The following is a 19,184-nucleotide window of genomic DNA, read 5'->3' as shown; positions in this document are numbered from 1 at the left end:
TCTAAAAAGACGCGCCGCATGTCGGGAATCGCAGGGCCGCCGGATGCGTGTTACCACGCATAGTGGAAACGGGATTTCATAAAATCCCCTCCACTATGCTGTAACATCTGGATGCTGCGTGTTTGACGCTGCGGCTCTACGCAGCGTTTCCTGAATGTGGAATCATACCCTAAGGATGACCAATGTAATGCTAATGCAGATATGTGCACATGTTGAGTAAAATTTCTGCACTATTTTTGCATCTCTTGGCAGGAAAAAATGCAGCTGCAAAAACAAGTTTGTTTTCGATGCACTTTTGCTGCATTTTTTATTGTTTTCAGTGAAGTCAATGGTGAAAACCGCTGGGCACAAATGCACAGAAAATTGAAATGTTGTAGATTATTTTCTGCACCAAATTTGCAAGTCAAAAATACTTTATATGTGCATGATACTTTAAGTTTCTCATTCACTTTGCTGGTATCAGGTTTGTGACAAATCCGAGCTGAAAAACATGCAACAAAAATGCAGCAAATCTGGCATGCGTGCACACAAGCTAAAATTTTAAATACCTTTCTTCAGACTTAGGCTGGAGTCACACTAGCGAGTTTTACGGACGTAAGAGCGCAGAAAATATGTCCGTAAAACTCGCCAAACAAACGGCACAATTATTCTCAATGGGGCTGCTCCTATCAGCCGTATATTACGCATCCGTAATATACGGTCTTGTACGGCCGTAGAAAATCGTAGCGTGCTTTGTCAGGGTTTTGCGCAAATAATACGCCAATGAAAGTCTATGGGGGCGAGAAAAATATGGATTCCACACGGACCAGCAGTGTGACTTGCGAGAAATACGCAACGGTGTTAGTGAAAAGCTGGTAATTCAATTGCCGGCTTCTCATTTCTCCTTCCCAAACCCGACATGATATGAGACATGGTTTACATACAGTAAACCATCTCATATCCCCCTTTTTTTGCATATTCCACACTACTAATGTTAGTAGTGTGTATGTGCAAAATTTGGTTGCTGTTGCTGCTCAAATAAAGGGTTAAATGGCGGAAAAAATTTGCGTGGGCTCCCGCCCAATTTTCTCCGCCAGAATGGTAAAGCCAGTGACTGAGGGCAGATATTAATAGCCTGGAGAGGGTCCATGGTTATTGGCCCCCCCTGGCTACAAACATCTGCCCCCAGCCACCCCAGAAAAGGCACATCTGGAAGATGCGCCTATTCTGGCACTTGGCCACTCTCTTCCCACTCCCGTGTAGCGGTGGGATATGGGGTAATGAAGGGTTAATGCCACCTTGCTATTGTAAGGTGACATTAAGCCAGGTTAATAATGGAGAAGCTTTCCTTTCAGCACCCGGGGATTACAGGCACGAGCGAGTGCTTTAGCGCAGCTCCTGCCTGTAAATTGATTTAACCCCTTCAGAAGGATTTACATCGTGGGACCTGACAGATCCTCGGATGGTATGTATATTGTGGGTTTATTATTTTGCCAAGCGAGGGTCTTCTGTTGGATTGAGAGAGCAAGAAAATACTAAAACAACCTGTGTGTTTATTTCATTAAAATAATTTTTAATAATGTGTGTGTGTGTGTTTTAACCCTTTCATACAATTGGATTAATAATGGATAGGTGTCATAATTGACGCCTCTCCATTATTAACCTGGCTTAATGTCACCTTACAATAGCAAGGTGGCATTAACCCTTCATTACCCCATATCCCACCGCTACACGGGAGTGGGAAGAGAGTGGCCAAGTGCCAGAATAGGCGCATCTTCCAGATGTGCCTTTTCTGGGGTGGCTGGGGGCAGATGTTTGTAGCCAGGGGGGGCCAATAACCATGGACCCTCTCCTGGCTATTAATATCTGCCCTCAGTCACTGGCTTTACCATTCTGGCGGAGAAAATTGCGCGGGAGCCCACGCCAATTTTTTCCGCTATTTAACCCTTAATTTTAGCAGCTACAGCAACCAAATTTTGCACATACACACTACTAACATTAGTAGTGTGGAATATGCAAAAAAAAAAGGGGGATATGAGATGGTTTACTGTATGTAAACCATGTCTCATATCCTGTCGGGTTTGTGAAGGAGAAATGAGAAGCCGGCAATTGAATTACCGGCTTTTCACATATATCGCGCTGAATTAAATATAAATACAGAATATATATATATATATGTGTCTCAATGACATAAAACATATATACAGTATATATATATATATATATATATATATATATATATATATATATATATATATATATACACTCACCGGCCACTTTATTAGGTACACCATGCTAGTAACGGGTTGGACCCCCTTTTGCCTTCAGAACTGCCTCAATTCTTCGTGGCATAGATTCAACAAGGTGCTGGAAGCATTCCCCAGAGATTTTGGTCCATATTGACATGATGGCATCACACAGTTGCCGCAGATTTGTCGGCTGCACATCCCAAAGATGCTCCATACAAGGCAGGATGGATCCATGCTTTCATGTTGTTTACGCCAAATTCTGACCCTACCATCCGAATGTCGCAGCAGAAATCGAGACTCATCAGACCAAGCAACGTTTTTCCAATCTTCTACTGTCCAATTTCGATGAGCTTGTACAAATTGTAGCCTCAGTTTCCTGTTCTTAGCTGAAAGGAGTGGTACCCGGTGTGGTCTTCTGCTGCTGTAGCCCATCTGCCTCAAAGTTCGACGCACTGTGCGTTCAGAGATGCTCTTAGGCCTACCTTGGTTGTAAAGGGTGGCGATTTGAGTCACTGTTGCCTTTCTATCAGCTCGAACCAGTCTGCCCATTCTCCTCTGACCTCTGGCATCAACAAGGCATTTCCGCCCACAGAACTGCCGCTCACTGGATTTTTTTTCTTTTTCGGACCATTCTCTGTAAACCCTAGAGATGGTTGTGCGTGAAAATCCCAGTAGATCAGCAGTTTCTGAAATACTCAGACCAGCCCTTATATATATATATATATATATATATATAAAACGGACACTTGAGCACATAAATCCATTAGATGTCGGTTTTGCAAGCCTGCGAGAAAATATCGCAGTACTGATGCCATACGGATTACATACGGAGGATGCCATGCGCAAAATACGCTGACACACCCTGCCTACGGATCACTATTTTGGGAACATCTCTCCGTATTACGGCCGTATTACGGCCGTAAAAAATGGACCGTATTGTCTTACTCTGAGTGTGACTCCAGCCTTATAAAGCAATAAAATCTACCAAAGAATATGTAAAAGTCTATTGGTGCGCAATATACTACACAAACATTTTTGAACAAGTTTTTTGAGGCTTTTATAGCAACGTACTGTACACAAGAAGATGTAATACCTTATGGATGAGCAATATAATACTGATACATTTTTTTACAAGTTTCTTGATGGTTATATGCTAACGAAATGTACTCCAGACCACATAATAGTCTATAGGTGAGCAATATAATACCAATAAACGTTTTGGCACTTATGTTAGGCTTATACAGCAACAAAGTATTCCCAAAAATATGTAAAAGTCTATGAATGAGCAATATAATACCGAGAAATTTTTGAACACATTTTTTGAGGCTTAGATAGCAACAAACTTTACCCAAGAAGATGTAATTGTAATGACCAGGCCGAATGTTCCCTGCTATCCACCTCCACACGGTGTCCGCAGCCGAAGGAATTATGACACACACCGGTCTTGGGGATAACAGTTGCTTTTACTTCAGCAGGAATGGGAATTATAACTTGAAACAAATAAGGAACAGTCTCTCATGGGTAGTCCACGGCAATTATAGTTCACACTTAGATGCTGAAATGTGATTGGGGTCTGAAGCTTTAAGAGCACTCGGCAGTGTCTTTTGATAGCTTACAGAAGGAGGTAAATGCGGCAGTGAGAGGTTACAGACCTGTACTCGTGGTTAACTCCACAGTGTGTCATGGCACTAGCACAGGTACTTATAGGTGAATGTAAAAACTGAGGAGATTCCAGTCAGAAAGACTTTAGAATGATGTCTGTACAGGTTTTAGAGGGAACCCAGGCTCTTAGGCCTGCAGGAGATCTTGTAGTGAAAACGACCACCACGTGTGTTCTGCTCTCCCTGAGGGCATTCCTCAGACTAAAGAACATTCTAGACTTGTATGGAAAACAGCTCCTCCTATTGACCATGTGACTAGGAGCTGGCCAATAGGACAATAGATTCACATCTTAGATCCTTACAAAACAATAATTATGAGCCATTGTACACTTTCACCATTAGATGATGCCAGAACACAGCAAATGAGAAATGCATTGCATCTAAAATGGAGGTGACTAGAAATGGAGAATTACAGCTCACAAATGCAGGGAATAATGTAGAGGGGCAGTTAGAGAGTGAGCTGTAATGTACAGAAGCTACTCACAATGCAGGATTACTTAAAGAGAATGACACAATCTTGACTGGGTCACTACATACTTCCCCTCTGAAGATAAGCCATCCTCGGAGACTGTGCGAGTGGAGGACTACTAAACAAGGAAATATACAGGTAATGTAAAGCAACACCAAAGCAAGCATACTCAGATATATGGGAGAACAAAATGCAATAAACAACTGCAAAACACATAGTTGGAAGTGCCTGTGTGGAATAGAGTCTCTTTCTGCAATATACTATTGTCCATATGAAAGGCCAGCCAATCACAGTAATGCCACAACCAACATTACAGTGACTCACCGGCAATCCCCGCATGCTTATTGGCTGCATAACAGGCACCAAAGATTTGTGTGTTTATAGGAACTGGAGGCTTTTTGCCAAGTAGAGTGGGCAGCTTTACCATCTGAGTAAATAAAGAACCTCATCCACAACTACCACAAAAGACTTCAAGCTGTAATTGATGTTAGAGGGGGCAATACATGGTATTAAGAAATGGGGTTTGCGAGCTTTTAATCAGGGTCTTTAGGATGTTTTGTGTTGTTATTATGATTTAAAAAGAGAAAACACAGTAGTTTGACAATAAATGGCTTCACCCAACCACTAACCATGAGTGGAGAAAAAGGTTTTGGTGCTATCATTCATATTCTCTGAAAAAAAGGCCAAGAAAGCAAAAATTCTGCTGGAGTATGTAAATTTTTAAGCACAACTGTACTTTGAAGTTATTAATCTAAGCCTCCTTATTCACAGCCCATTTTATAGTCCAGGTAGTGAAAACACGGCACTCATACAAAATAGGATGGGAGGTGCTCAAGTAGGGCGTCCAGCCCCAAACAGTCCAAAAATAGAAAAGAACTTGGCACTCAAATGGTATTGTGGCTACTGTTGAGTGATACCTTCCGATATTTGAAAGTATCGGTATCGGATTGGATCGGCCGATATCCAAAAAATATCGGATATCGCCGATACCGATACCCGATACCAATACAAGTCAATGGGACACAAATATCGGAAGTGATCCTGGATGGTTCCCAGGGTCTGAAGGAGAGGAAACTCTCCTTCAGGCCCTGGGATCCATATTCATGTAAAAAATAAAGAATAAAAATAAAAAATATGGATATACTCACCCTCGGACGGGCCCTGGCTGTCACCGCTGCAAGCATCTGCCTCCGTTCCTAAGAATGCAGAGTGAAGGACCTTCGATGACGTCGCGGCTTGTGATTGGTCGCGTGACCGCTCATGTGACCGCTCACGCGACCAATCACAAGCCGCGACGTCATCGCAGGTCCTACACTCACTGCATTCTTAGTAACGGAGGCTTTCGGTTGCACCGCTAGGTCCAGGGTCCGTCGGAGGGGTGAGTATATCCATATTTTTTATTTTTATTCTTTATTTTTTACATGAATATGGATCCCAGGGCCTGAAGGAGAGTCTCCTCTCCTCCAGACCCTGGGAACCATACGCACCGCACACGCCTGGGAGCTTATAGGAACTTCCGATTCCGATTTCCGATATCACAAAAATATCGGAACTCGGTATCGGAATTCCGATACAGCGAATATCGGCCGATACCCGATATTTGCAGTATCGGAATGCTCAACACTAATTGTGGCTTGAAAAGACAAATTGTTTATTGTGCATCCATAAAGCAAAAAGGTTGAACATTTTTGGTCCACATCCGGACCTTCATCAGAACAATTTTACTGGTATAGTCGTAATTTATCAATGTCCTGCCGTTTGCAGATCCAATGGTTTTTAGGTTGCCTGGATGCTCAGGAATGTCCTGTGTGTGCCAGCGCAGAATGGTATGCAACCGAGGTCACTGGAGGATAGTCCTGTGCTATGATTTTGTACTTCAGTCCTGAGTTCAATTTTCAGTTTGTAAATTGTCGACAACATAGTGACCAGACACACTCCTTGCATAGCTGGATCTCTATAATGTAGTAGTAGTACAATAGATTCTACAGTACATCCACATTTTATGTACAATTCATTATTTATGTAAACTGTAAACTATTCTTCAAAGATTAACATAAATGTATTATAGTTATAGGCAGACATTCAGTTATATGATTGTTCGAGCAATCCATGGTACAGCCAGGTTCACCACAGTGAGAGCATTTTGTGCTCTTTTATACAGTAAAATCACAACTACAGTATCGTTATCTGTGATGTCTTTATTTCACATTAAGAGAAAACAGTTCTTATATCTATAAGATGGAATATGTATAATAATAAGTCTGCTAATCTATAAATTCTGATAAATTAGCATTTGTTCCATAAGAGAATAAATGACACGGTAATATGAATGTGCTCTTTTGATATATTTTCTTTTTAAGAAAATTTTGGATAGTATTTCCTGTATTTCTTTACCCATTAAAGTACATTTTAAGTACTGTTCTACGATTGTCAAAATATCTAGAGAAATAGAGGAAAGACTGTTGTCAGGCAATGTAAAGATAGAATAAAAGAATCTTACTTGGAAAAAAACCTGATATGGAGAACACTGAATGGAGAAAACACTTGTACTGCTGAAATTTTTAAGCTTTGATATTCCATTTGTGCCTCTTGCAAGCCATTAATTATTTCTTTTTTTAAAAATGACTAAAGAATATCTGAATATTACTTTAACACTAAGGCCGGGGACACACACAACGTATAAAAAAACGGTCCGTTTTTCACGGACGAGAATCGCACAAATGTTTCCAAAACAGTGATCCGTGTGCAGTGCGAGGATGCGATTTCCTCGCATCAAATGATCCCTTTGACATCCGTGTGACATCCGTATGGCATCCGTATGCCGATATTTTCTCGCAGGCTTGCAAAACCGACATCTAATGGATTTATGTGCTCAAATGTTCGGGAAAACATATATACAGTATATATATATATATGTCATTGAGACACATATATATATATTCTGTATTTATATTTCATTCAGCGCGATATCTGTGAAAAGCCGGTAATTCAATTGCCGGCTTCTCATTTCTCCTGCCTAAACCCGACAGGATATGAGACATGGTTTACATACAGTAAACCATCTCATATCCCCCTTTTTTTTGCATATTCCACACTACTAATGTTAGTAGTGTGTATGTGCAAAATTTGGCCGCTGTAGCTTGTAAAATAAAAGGTTAAATGGCGGAAAAAATTGGCGTGGGCTCCCGCGCAATTTTCTCCGCCAGAGTAGTAAAGCCAGTGACTGAGGGCAGATATTAATAGCCTGGAGAGGGTCCATGGTTATTGGCCCCCCCCCGTGGCTACAAACATCTGCCCCCAGCCACCCCAGAAAAGGCACATCTGGAAGATGCGCCTATTCTGGCACTTGGCCGCTCTCTTCCCACTCCCGTGTAGCGGTGGGATATGGGGTAATGAAGGGTTAATGCCACCTTCTATTGTAAGGTGACATTAAGCCAGATTAATAATGTAGAGGTGTCAATTATGACACCTATCCATTCTTAATCCAATTGTCTGAAAGGGTTAAAAGACACACACACACATTATTCAAAATGATTTTAATGAAATAAACACACAGGTTGTTTTAGTATTTTATTGTTCTCTCAATCCATCAGAACACCCTCGCTTGGCAAAATAATTAACCCACAAGATACATACCTTCCGATGATCTTTCACGTCCAACGAGGTAATCCATCTGAAGGGGTTAATTATTTTACAGCCATGAGCTGCGCTAAAGCACTCACTTGTGGTTGTAATCCCCGGGGAATGAAAGGAAATCTGAGTGATCTGTACTTACATTGAGTTGCGGTGAGGCGCCCTCTGGTGGATGAACTCATATGAACTCGAGCGTGGGAACTTTTCCAAGGCTCCAGTTCACGAGAACATCCACCAGAGGGCGCCTCACCGCAACTCAATGTAAGTACAGATCACTCAGATTTCCTTTCATTCCCCGGGGATTACAACCACAAGCGAGTGCTTTAGCGCAGCTCATGGCTGTAAAATAATTAACCCCTTCAGATGGATTACCTCGTTGGACGTGAAAGATCATCGGAAGGTATGTATCTTGTGGGTTAATTATTTTGCCAAGCGAGGGTGTTCTGATGGATTGAGAGAACAATAAAATACTAAAACAACCTGTGTGTTTATTTCATTAAAATCATTTTGAATAATGTGTGTGTGTGTCTTTTAACCCTTTCAGACAATTGGATTAAGAATGGATAGGTGTCATAATTGACACCTCTACATTATTAATCTGGCTTAATGTCACCTTACAATAGAAGGTGGCATTAACCCTTCATTACCCCATATCCCACCGCTACACGGGAGTGGGAAGAGAGTGGCCAAGTGCCAGAATAGGCGCATCTTCCAGATGTGCCTTTTCTGGGGTGGCTGGGGGCAGATGTTTCTAGCCACGGGGGGGGGCAATAACCATGGACCCTCTCCTGGCTATTAATATCTGCCCTCAGTCACTGGCTTTACTACTCTGGCGGAGAAAATTGCGCGGGAGCCCACGCCAATTTTTTCCGCCATTTAACCCTTTATTTGAGCAGCTACAGCGGCCAAATTTTGCACATACACACTACTAACAGTAGTGTGGAATATGCAAAAAAAGGGGGATATGAGATGGTTTACTGTATGTAAACCATGTCTCATATCATGTCGGGTTTAGGCAGGAGAAATGAAAAGCCGGCAATCGAATTACCGGCTTTTCTATAGAACACCGCTGCGTATTTCTCGCAATGCACACGCATGCTCCGTGTGTAATTTTTTCGCACACCCATAGACTTGCATTGGCGAGTCTCAGCCGAGATACACTGACAATCGCAGCCTGCTGCGAGTTCCCTCGGATCCGAAATACGGTGGAGAAAATATCGGATGATGGGAGCTGGACCATAGATTAACATTGGGCCGAGTGCTATGCGATTTTTTATCGCATAGCACTCGTCCGTATTACGGTCTAGTGTGACCCCGGCCTAAAGGTGTGAGAGCCCTAGATTTCTTTTTTGTAGTATACATTGGGCGGTGTAGCCTTCTCCAGGATTCAAGACCCTTATTTAAACTCCCAACTCAGATTAGGTGCTAATTGCGAGCTATACCTGGTTTCCATTCCCTCTCCATGCAGAAGAGGCTGGTTTGGCACATGGAGCAGTGGGACATAAGTGATAGGGAGCATCCATATTTAGGTACACCTTGATGTGTTCGGAGGCTTTTATGCTCTTTGATCAAAAACTCTAAGTACCTTTTAAGTTTTTGACATTTAATATTGAAGTTCATGTATTTATCAATTGCAATGTGCTGCTGATGCCTAGTGTATTATTTCTACAGCAAATTTGCTTTTGAGACATTTCCTATAAAGTAAATTCATCAGCAATTCCTGTGATATCCACCGGCCCAAGCTTTGCAGTGCCAGCAGGGTGTCGCTAAATTGGTACATCTTACAAGATCATAGAAATATAATTCTAAAGGTTTCCTCTAAGCACACTACCATTTGTCATGATTGTGATGATGAAGGGATGACTGCTGAGAAGTGATCTCTACAAAGAAATAATAAACAGGTCAATATAAACCTTAGTGGTCAGTCTGAAAACCTAAAGTTTTTAGTTTTTTAAAATATATTGTATGTTAAATAAAAACACCAAAAATTCATAAAAATACAAAAATGTGATTAGCTCACTAAGTAATTTTCTGAAGATAGATTTCCTGTAAATACGTTATTTTGTATTTTGGCTTGTAGATCTTACATACATTTATATTTCAGTCTGTTTTGGTACATGTCATTGGAAATTAATCTGACTATTAAAGCTTCAATTTTATGATAATCTCTTAATTCCGAAAATAATTCATATTCTTTCATCATAGAAATCAACAATGCATAAATAAGCAGATTACAATTGTATGCAAAGCACTTGCAGGTAAATACACGGGTGTGAACAGATCATCAATCAAAAATGGATAGTGCATTTAGACTAGATGGCACCCAATCTGTCTGTGCCTAGGAGTTGAAGAACATGTTACTGCTTGCAAAGTATGACAAATAACAATCCTAATTTCTTCATTATTTCCCTATCAACTCACTTGTCTAATTTGACTTACTGACATCGGTTTCTTTCATTTATGCCAATTTCTTATAACAGAGAAGAAAAGAGAATAGTTGGAGATGAAAGCGTACTTTAACAGTATAAACTCTAAGTCCTCTAGTGGAACAAAAGTAAAGACAATTAAATTAATGTATATACAATAGCTCAACATTATCTATTTTTTATATTTTTTATTTTTGTAAATAGTCAAGAAAAATTTTAGCACGAACATGATCAAAATCACTCCACAAAAAGGTAGCATATTATTTAAATATTATGTGAAACGCATGAAACGCAAATAAAAAATGGTGGCATGTTTACTTTTTGGTAAAAACAATAAATTAGGAGTATGGCAAAATTTGGCCCAAACCCCTAGAACCTATATGTCACAGTGAATAAGGACCCTTATGACAATAACAATGTTGAAAAAAAAAAGTTACAACTCTAAAATGTGTCACACCTTTATATTTGTTAATGGGTATCTGTCAGTAGGCTCAACCCTCCTATGCCATCTATATGGGCATGTAGGCCACTGGAAGCTGAATAAGATGATACCTTGATATCTGCAATCTGATGTCTTATTCCAGAGAAATCCATCTTTTTCTCAATATTTTAAATAAAAGGGAATTAACAGCGTGATACAAGTAACTAACACAGAACAGCACTTTGTCTCATAACAAACCCATTGGTAGCTGCAGCTCTCACAGCTCTGCTGTATTGTAACAATATTTTAACACTAACTGCCTGTGAGCTGGAACAGAGGTGTCAGGTATAATCACACACAGCTCTGCAGCGAGATCAGGAGAGCAGAGAGCGGCCGTTGCACATCATGCTGGTAATGCTCCCTTCAAGTATATAATAAACTCTGGAGGCAGATTCTCAGTGAGATCTGTGTCCGGCCCATAGCTGATCAAATTCATTGTATGTACTAATTGACTATGTCCAGTTGAGGTAAAGTATCTCAACACATGAGATTGCCAGAATTGTATGTGGCTAGTGTTATAATGTTCTCTTACTGTGGAATGGTGTATTTCCTATATAAAGGCTTGTGCACACATTGCAGTTAGTGCGTTTTGGGTGCATTTTTGCCATGCAGATTTGCTAGCAAAACCTGAAGCAATCCTGATGCAAGCAAAGCGAATCCTGAAGTGTCATGCACACGTTGCTTATTTGTGACTAGCAGATTTAATGCAGAAAGTAATCTGCAGCATGCTAATTCTCTGTGCGTTTTTGCCGTGCGTTTTTCACTATTGCCTTCACTCAACTCAGTCAAAACTGCATGGCAAAAATGCACCAAAATGCAGCAAAAACGTGCATTTTTGCAGCTGCGTTTTTTCATGCCAAAAGCTGCGTTTTTAATGCCAAGTGATGCTGAAATGGTGCAGAAATGAACACATCCATTTACTAAATGTATGCACATAGCCTAAAACACAAAATCAAATCTGTGCTATCTAAAAGGTTCTTTCAATGGCAAATGAAAGGTTTTGCAGTAATTCAGTGTATTTTTCACTTATTTTTAAAACCCCTTTTAACCATTTGTAATGCTTTCTGGCTTAACTTATTTTAGAAAGGCGTCATGTATTTTCACCACAACCAAATGGTATAACAGTATTAGTAATTAATAACCCTAGAACGCATATTGGGGGCCTTTTAGGCCCCCATGCTTACATTTTTGCTATTATCTGCAAAATTACTTTAGTTAGAATTTTGAAACTCCAGGTATTCCTCAAGTATGTCGTTGTTGATAATATCCAGTTGTTCATATAATTTTTTTCATCGGCATTATGGTGTAACAATGCTTGTTTGGTGAAAACTACATCTGTATGAATTGGGGGCCTTTTAGGCCCCCGCTATTTTTAACATGTTCTCAGTAGTGTTTGTGTCTCAAGTTACTTTATTTGTACTCAGTAATGCTGGTGGAGGGGCCAGGGTGTGGATAATAACATGTGAGGATGTCATGTGATTTTTGGAGGGAGTGATAAGGCCATGATCACCTCAGGTCCTTCAGAACACAGTAATGAGCTGTCTGGGGTCTGAAATAGTGGGATCTGGGACCTGGGATCTGGGGTCTGAAATAGTCAAAACTCTTGCTGTTCCAATATTCAATTCAGGTAGAAACATTACCATGGACAATTATTTCACCAATGTTGAACTAGGCAATTTTCTGCTTGCAAAAGCTATTACACTTGTTGGTACTATAAAGCAAAACAGACGAGAAATTCCAGCAGCACTCAAACACAATCGTCAGCGAGCACTTTATGAGAGTGTCTTTGGATTCAATAACAAAGCGACTTTGGTATCTTACAAGGTGAAGAAGGAGAAATCTGTAATTTTACTCAGTACCATGCATCACGATTGCAGTGTTGACAGCAATGACAAAAAATTGAAACCAGAAATCATCCTGCATTACAATACAACAAAAGGAGGTGTAGATAAAATGGATGAGATGGTGGGAGAATATTCGTGTAAGAGGCAAACAAAACGATGGCCTGTAGTACTATTTTCAAATATGCTTGATGTAGCAGCCCTAAATTCATTCATTATTTATACAGAAACTCATCCGGAATTTCATGCACAGAGGAAGGACAGGAGACGCATATTCTTGAAGGACCTTTGTCATGAACGTGTAATGCCTCACATGATAGAGCGAAGCGACTTGAAATGCTTGCCAAAGCAAACTAAAGAAGCAATGAAACGGTGTGGCGTACAGTTTCAGATTATTCCAGAGCCAGGAGAAAGAAAACGAAAGCGTTGTTTCATGTGTCCAAGGAACATAGAGAGGAAAACTGAGCGATATAGTTCCTCTTGTAAGGAAACTGTTTGCAAAGAACACACCTCTGAAAAAATAACATGTCAGAATTTTTTGGAAGACTAATATAATAGAAAAGAAAGTTAGAATAAAAATGTACCTGCAGCTAGTTTGCTATAGATTTCTATGCGTTTTTGTGTGTTTTCATGTCTTTGTGTGAAATTTTGGAAAAAAAAGATTTTTTGGTGTTTTCTGTGAAAAATTATAATTAAAATTTTGTCCACTATTCATATTTTATTGAGCAATTTTGAAATAAACTTGTGAAAGTTATTTAAGTGTGTTTTTCTACATTATGTGCATGGCCTAAAAGGCCCCAATACGTTAATATGTATATTTTTAACGTCATGCGTTCTAGGGTTAAATCATATATCTAAATATACAGGTATCATGGTTTCCTTTCAGGGGATATAAATTTGTCCAAATCATGTAATGGTCAAACACGTGCAGTTTTGTTACTTATGCAATGTTGCTAATTTACTACAATTTTCTAACTTTCAATGAACTTAGCTAGTCAGTCTTAAAGGGAATCTGTCAGCAAGATTTCAACCCCCACAAAATAGTTATATGCACATGTCCCTTTCATCTCTGAGAGAGGATTAGAAGCCACATCCAGAATCCCCTAAGTGGTGACATCTAGTACTCTCCTCACAGTAGTGACATCTAGCATCCACCATTACCAGTACAATGACAGCTAAAGATTTTCTGCAAAAATCACACAGAATCTTTGTGCTGCCCTCACATATAGGCAGTGTACTTGGATCAAAGTATTACCACCTTACCTCATTAGGGATTGTTGCATTTAGCACTTTCACATCTAGGTCCAAGTACCCCTCTAACTCACAATAGGGTTCAGTACTTGAGCAATCAAAGATTAGCAGTTCCCAGTGGAGCACAGTTTGTATGGTAGAAATATTTTCCATTTCCACAGTCAGTGGGTTAGGCTGGAGTTACATTACCGTAGAAAACAGACGAGTGCTATGCGAAAAAACATTGCATAGCACTCAGACCAGTGGTAATCTATGGGGCAGCTCACATCACCATTTATTTTCTCAGGGGTATTCAACGTGCATGTGAAATCACAGCATGCTGCGATTGGCCCAGAGACTCAGCCGAGACTCGCCAATGCAAGCTTATGGGTGCGAGAAAAAAAATCGCATACTCTGCTCTGACCATACGAGTGCTGTCTGATTTTTACGCACCGATCTCCTTTGAAAAGCCATCAATTCATCTTCCGCGTACCGTAAAATCACAGCGTGACAGGTTAGAATAGAATAGATATATACACATAGAATAGATATATAGATAATAGATGTATATATGTATATTACATAGATAGATAGACAGAAGAAAAGCTGGCAATTCAGCAGCCACGTACTGTAAAATCACATCAGGACCTGACAGGATAGAATAGATAGATTACATAGAGTATACACACATAGAATAGATAGATACAGTATATAGTTCTCAGTGACATATACAATTATTAAAATGTGTGTGCAGCTTACTGTACATGGATTTAATTAATAAAAGATTATTTTTCTGAAAAAAATGGCGTGGGTTCCCGCATTATTTTTTAACCAGCAGAGGGAAAGCCGATGGCTGGGGGGTGATATTTATAGCCTGTGAAGGGTGTAAAACCCATGGAGCTTCCCAGGCTATTAATATCAGCTCACCACTGTATAGCTAGCCTTTACAGGCTATTAAAATGGGAGAATCTCAAAAAAATTATGTAGGGTCCCCCTATAATTAATAAGCAGCAAAGGCTATGCAAACAACTGTGGGCTGATATTAATAGCTTAGGAAGGGCCATGGATGCTAGCAATATGTAAAACACATGGATCAGCTGCTGCAGGACATGGGTCCAAGGACCGAGGATAACGGTGAAACCGGGTGTATGTTTCCAAATCTGTGCTGCTAATAAAGATGGATGGTAGACGATATTCTTCAAAGCTAACATTCAGCACTTTTCCCATAAATTTGAACATTTTCACTGTCCCCCAAGACCTCTTTGTAGGGTCTGCTGCGAAAAAAGCTGGCTTTCCCTTCGACTCCCATTATACTCATTACTTGAAATGAGCATGCGAGTATTAGCAATTGGTCGGTTTGAGCAATGAGCACCCAAGCATTTTAGTGTTCTCTAATCCTCAAATCTTTAGTGAGATTTATTGTGACTAGGTTTACTTTAGATTTACGGTTTAAGGGCAAAAGATAATAATGTCAAATTAATTCATACAATTAAATGTTTTATGTCTTGGTAATAGCAAGGAAGGTAAAATAACTTTGATTTGTTATATGCAAGTGAAATGGTAACTGTACTAATCCAGATTTATGTAAACCAAAAATGTGACAGGCATTCTAAACCTTAGGAGTTAGATACAATTTAATCACATAAATGAATAAAGCAATATTTCTTTTATGACAGTAAGCGACTGCCAAGCATTCCTATAGAGGAATGTACTTGTGATTGTGAATACTTATATAGATCTTTTTTATAGATCAGGCTTCATTATTGTTTTCATGGCAGCGTTATTTTTTTTACTTTAATGACAGAGGTTCAGAGTAATTTCTTCACCAGTTCTGACCTGTTTCCATGTTTTGGTTATATGGCTTTTCAGGTTTCATATAAATAAAGCTTAATTATTGTATAATTAAGTGTTCATCATCTTTCTAATGTGCTTTTAAAATTTTCTGTCAATTTTTGAAAAGGTGTAACTATCGCAGTCACAGAGGGTGCGACTGTGACCTTGATAGTGCGAGAGTGGGGCCCACCAATGCCAGTGACTATTTCATATGGATGTACATCTTTGGACGCACATTCAGCTAAAATGTATTGTGGCGCACAGACCAACATGACCCCTGCAATATACATATCAGGGGCCAGCAGCTGGCATCAGCTTGACCTGTTACGGGTGGTGCATTGCATTGATGTTATTCGCTACCCTTGCCAGCTTCTGCACTATATATAGAAGAGGATACCGCACATTGTTGGAGGATGGTAAAAATAATTGTTTGATTCTTTTTAAAATGTGCTGTAGAAAAACAAGGGACATTATTATTGGAATCGGCTGAAGATGAAGGACATTATACCAGGAAGGGGCACATGATGGCGGAAAATGTTATAGGATGGGGTCCGGGATGGAGGGGCGCATTATTACAGGAAGGAACAAGGAGATGGACATTATTACTGCAAGTGGCCCAGGATGGGAGACATTGTACCAGATATACAGTAAAGGGCCCAGGATGGAGGAATTTATACCAGAAAGGGGCTCAGGATGGGGTACATTATACCAGGAAGTTGCCGAGGATGTGGGACATTGTTATAGGATGAAGGAGCATTGTAACAGATTGTACATGGGAAGGGATGTGTCGAATTCACTCACCTCTGGGGAGGGGAGAGAATGACCGAGCAGGGATCGGCTGTCTGGTGCCACCACTTGCCCCTGGTAAGTCAGGGAACTGCGCCGAGAGCAAATAGTCGGCGGAGAGGCTTCCCTTATAGGTACGAGTTATTGAGGAGCTCCCAGTGAGGGGGGATATGTATCACCAGTCCAGGCTGGGGATACATATGTAATCCTCCCGACCATCACTGGCAGAGTTCCTCACTAACACAGTATGGTATACTGCCACCAGTTCCTCATTAGATATAAGCCCCGTCCGACAACAGGCTTATTTCGGGTCAGAAACCAACCCCGGGGTAGCGTATAATAACCAACCGAGTGTGCGGACGTGGGGATTCATGAATCGATATAAAAGAGCAGCCCAAGACTAATTTTATATTTAATTTCCGAAAGGGGCACTAGAAACATACAGGTATATATACTGTATATATATGTATATATATATATATATATATATATATATATATATACATATATATACAAGAACAAATATACAAGTATACAGTCAGGAGTGTAGTACAAGGGTAGGGTACAGATAGATTACAATTACCATGTTATGTAGCATGTGACCACAGGGAGGTGCTGATGAATCACAGGTCCAAATCTTTTGTTATGCAATTCCCTGGCCGCGTCTCCTGCCATTAGAAAAATAGTTCAAAATGAGGAGCTGTCTATTATCCCCTAGGCTGCCCTCTCCCACATGCTGCGTTAACCCCTGGGCTGTGCAGCCTATCTCCTCCCTTATCTGAGAGCATGGTTTTCCCATATCTAGAACCATGGATGCTCATAACTTTCTGCCTGAAGCTATAAATGGGACAGCGGCAGTGCCACTGGGTTCTGCTAGATTTTATCTGTGCGGTTAGACCAAATACGGCTACCGTATTTAGTTCCCGGCAGCTATGCTTTATAACTCAATAACACAGAGTTTTAGAGGTGGCTGCATGGTATGGGCTTGTGGGGAAAGGAATGCAGATTCCAATTATGTGCTCAGCTAGGTTCAGAGATATTGCATTCTTTTATTATAGGTCACTTTCTAGATTCAATATCTCAGAGCCTGGTGCTGTTGAGCTGGGGGGTCTGCTGTGCCAATATGTCTGAGTCCAACAAAGGAAGCCAGTTGGCTGGTCACTGCACAAAAGTTCACAATCCTGTGATAATTGTTGGGGGGGGGACACCCCTGGAGAGAGCTTAAAAGACCTATTTGCTTGAGCTAATTAAAAAAAGGCCATTGGCCTGAGGGAATGCTAAGGGTGGGGGCATTGTTTGGAGCAAGTATTTTTGGGCCAAACTGTATCTGATAGGGAATTCCATCAGATATCAAAATGATATCAATTGGATATAATTTTCCCATGTCTCACAAGCATTATTACAGGAAGGGGCCATGATGGGTGACAATGTTACAGAAAAAGATATGACAGGGAGCTTAATTACATGGGGGGGGGCAAATTCACATGCTTTTATAAGTTCTATAATGCTACAAGGCCCATATATCTGACCAACATGCAGGTGTGGGCCCCGGTCCAAATTTTGCACTGAGATCTATCGGACTCTAATTATGCAACTGCTTCTTTTTACACTGAGGTGGAAACAATGCACCTTTGTATTAAATTGCTCTATGAGCTTACTTATATTGCACTAACTGCACATACTTATAACATGTTCTTATTGTTTGCTAAAACATAATAGATTAGACAATTTAGGGGTTATGCTCATTATGAACATATATGGCATATCCATAATGCCATTAACTTCTGATAGATTTAAATACATTTCTGGAACCTAAACCTGTCTTACTGTTGCAATAAATAAATCTATCTATCCACTTGTATGGGAGTTCTTAAAAGAGTTAAACACGTTTGACCAATATGCCTTGGCTGGATACAATTCAAACAATTCTCAATTTTGGAGAGTTTTAGGTATGTAGAAATTACCATTACATATAACAAAGACCTCTGATTTCTAAAATGTCATCCCAAATGGAAGTTACTATTTGGGTTACCACTCTCAATTAGTGTTGAGCATTCCGATACTGCAAATATCGGGTATCGGCCGATATTTGCTGTATCGGAATTCCGATACCGAGTTCCGATATTTTTGCGATATCGGAAATCGGAATCGGAAGTGTGCGGTGCGTATGGTTCCCAGGGTCTGGAGGAGAGGAGACTCTCCTTCAGGCCCTGGGATCCATATTCATGTAAAAAATAAATAATAAAAATAAAAAATATTGATATACTCACCCCTCCGGCGGACCCTGGCGCTTAGCGGTGCCTCCGTTCCTAAGAATGCAGGGAGTGAAGGACCTTTGATGACGTCGCAGCTTGTGATTGGTCGCGTGAGCGGTCACATGAGCGGTCATGCGACCAATCACAAGCCGCGACGTCATCGAAGGTCCTTCACTCTGCATTCTTAGGAATGGAGGCAGATGCTTAGATCATTGAGAGCCAGGGCCGTCGGAGGGGTGAGTATATCAATATTTTTTATTTTTATTCTTTATTTTATACATGAATATAGATCCAAGGGCCTGAAGGAGAGTTTCCTCTCCTTCATACCCTGGGAACCATTC

Source organism: Ranitomeya variabilis, chromosome 6 (genome assembly GCF_051348905.1).
Source record: "Ranitomeya variabilis isolate aRanVar5 chromosome 6, aRanVar5.hap1, whole genome shotgun sequence".
In the NCBI taxonomy this organism is placed as follows: Eukaryota; Metazoa; Chordata; class Amphibia; order Anura; family Dendrobatidae; genus Ranitomeya; species Ranitomeya variabilis.
The sequence above is the reverse complement of the archived record's forward strand: the minus strand, read 5'-3'. Positions refer to the sequence as shown.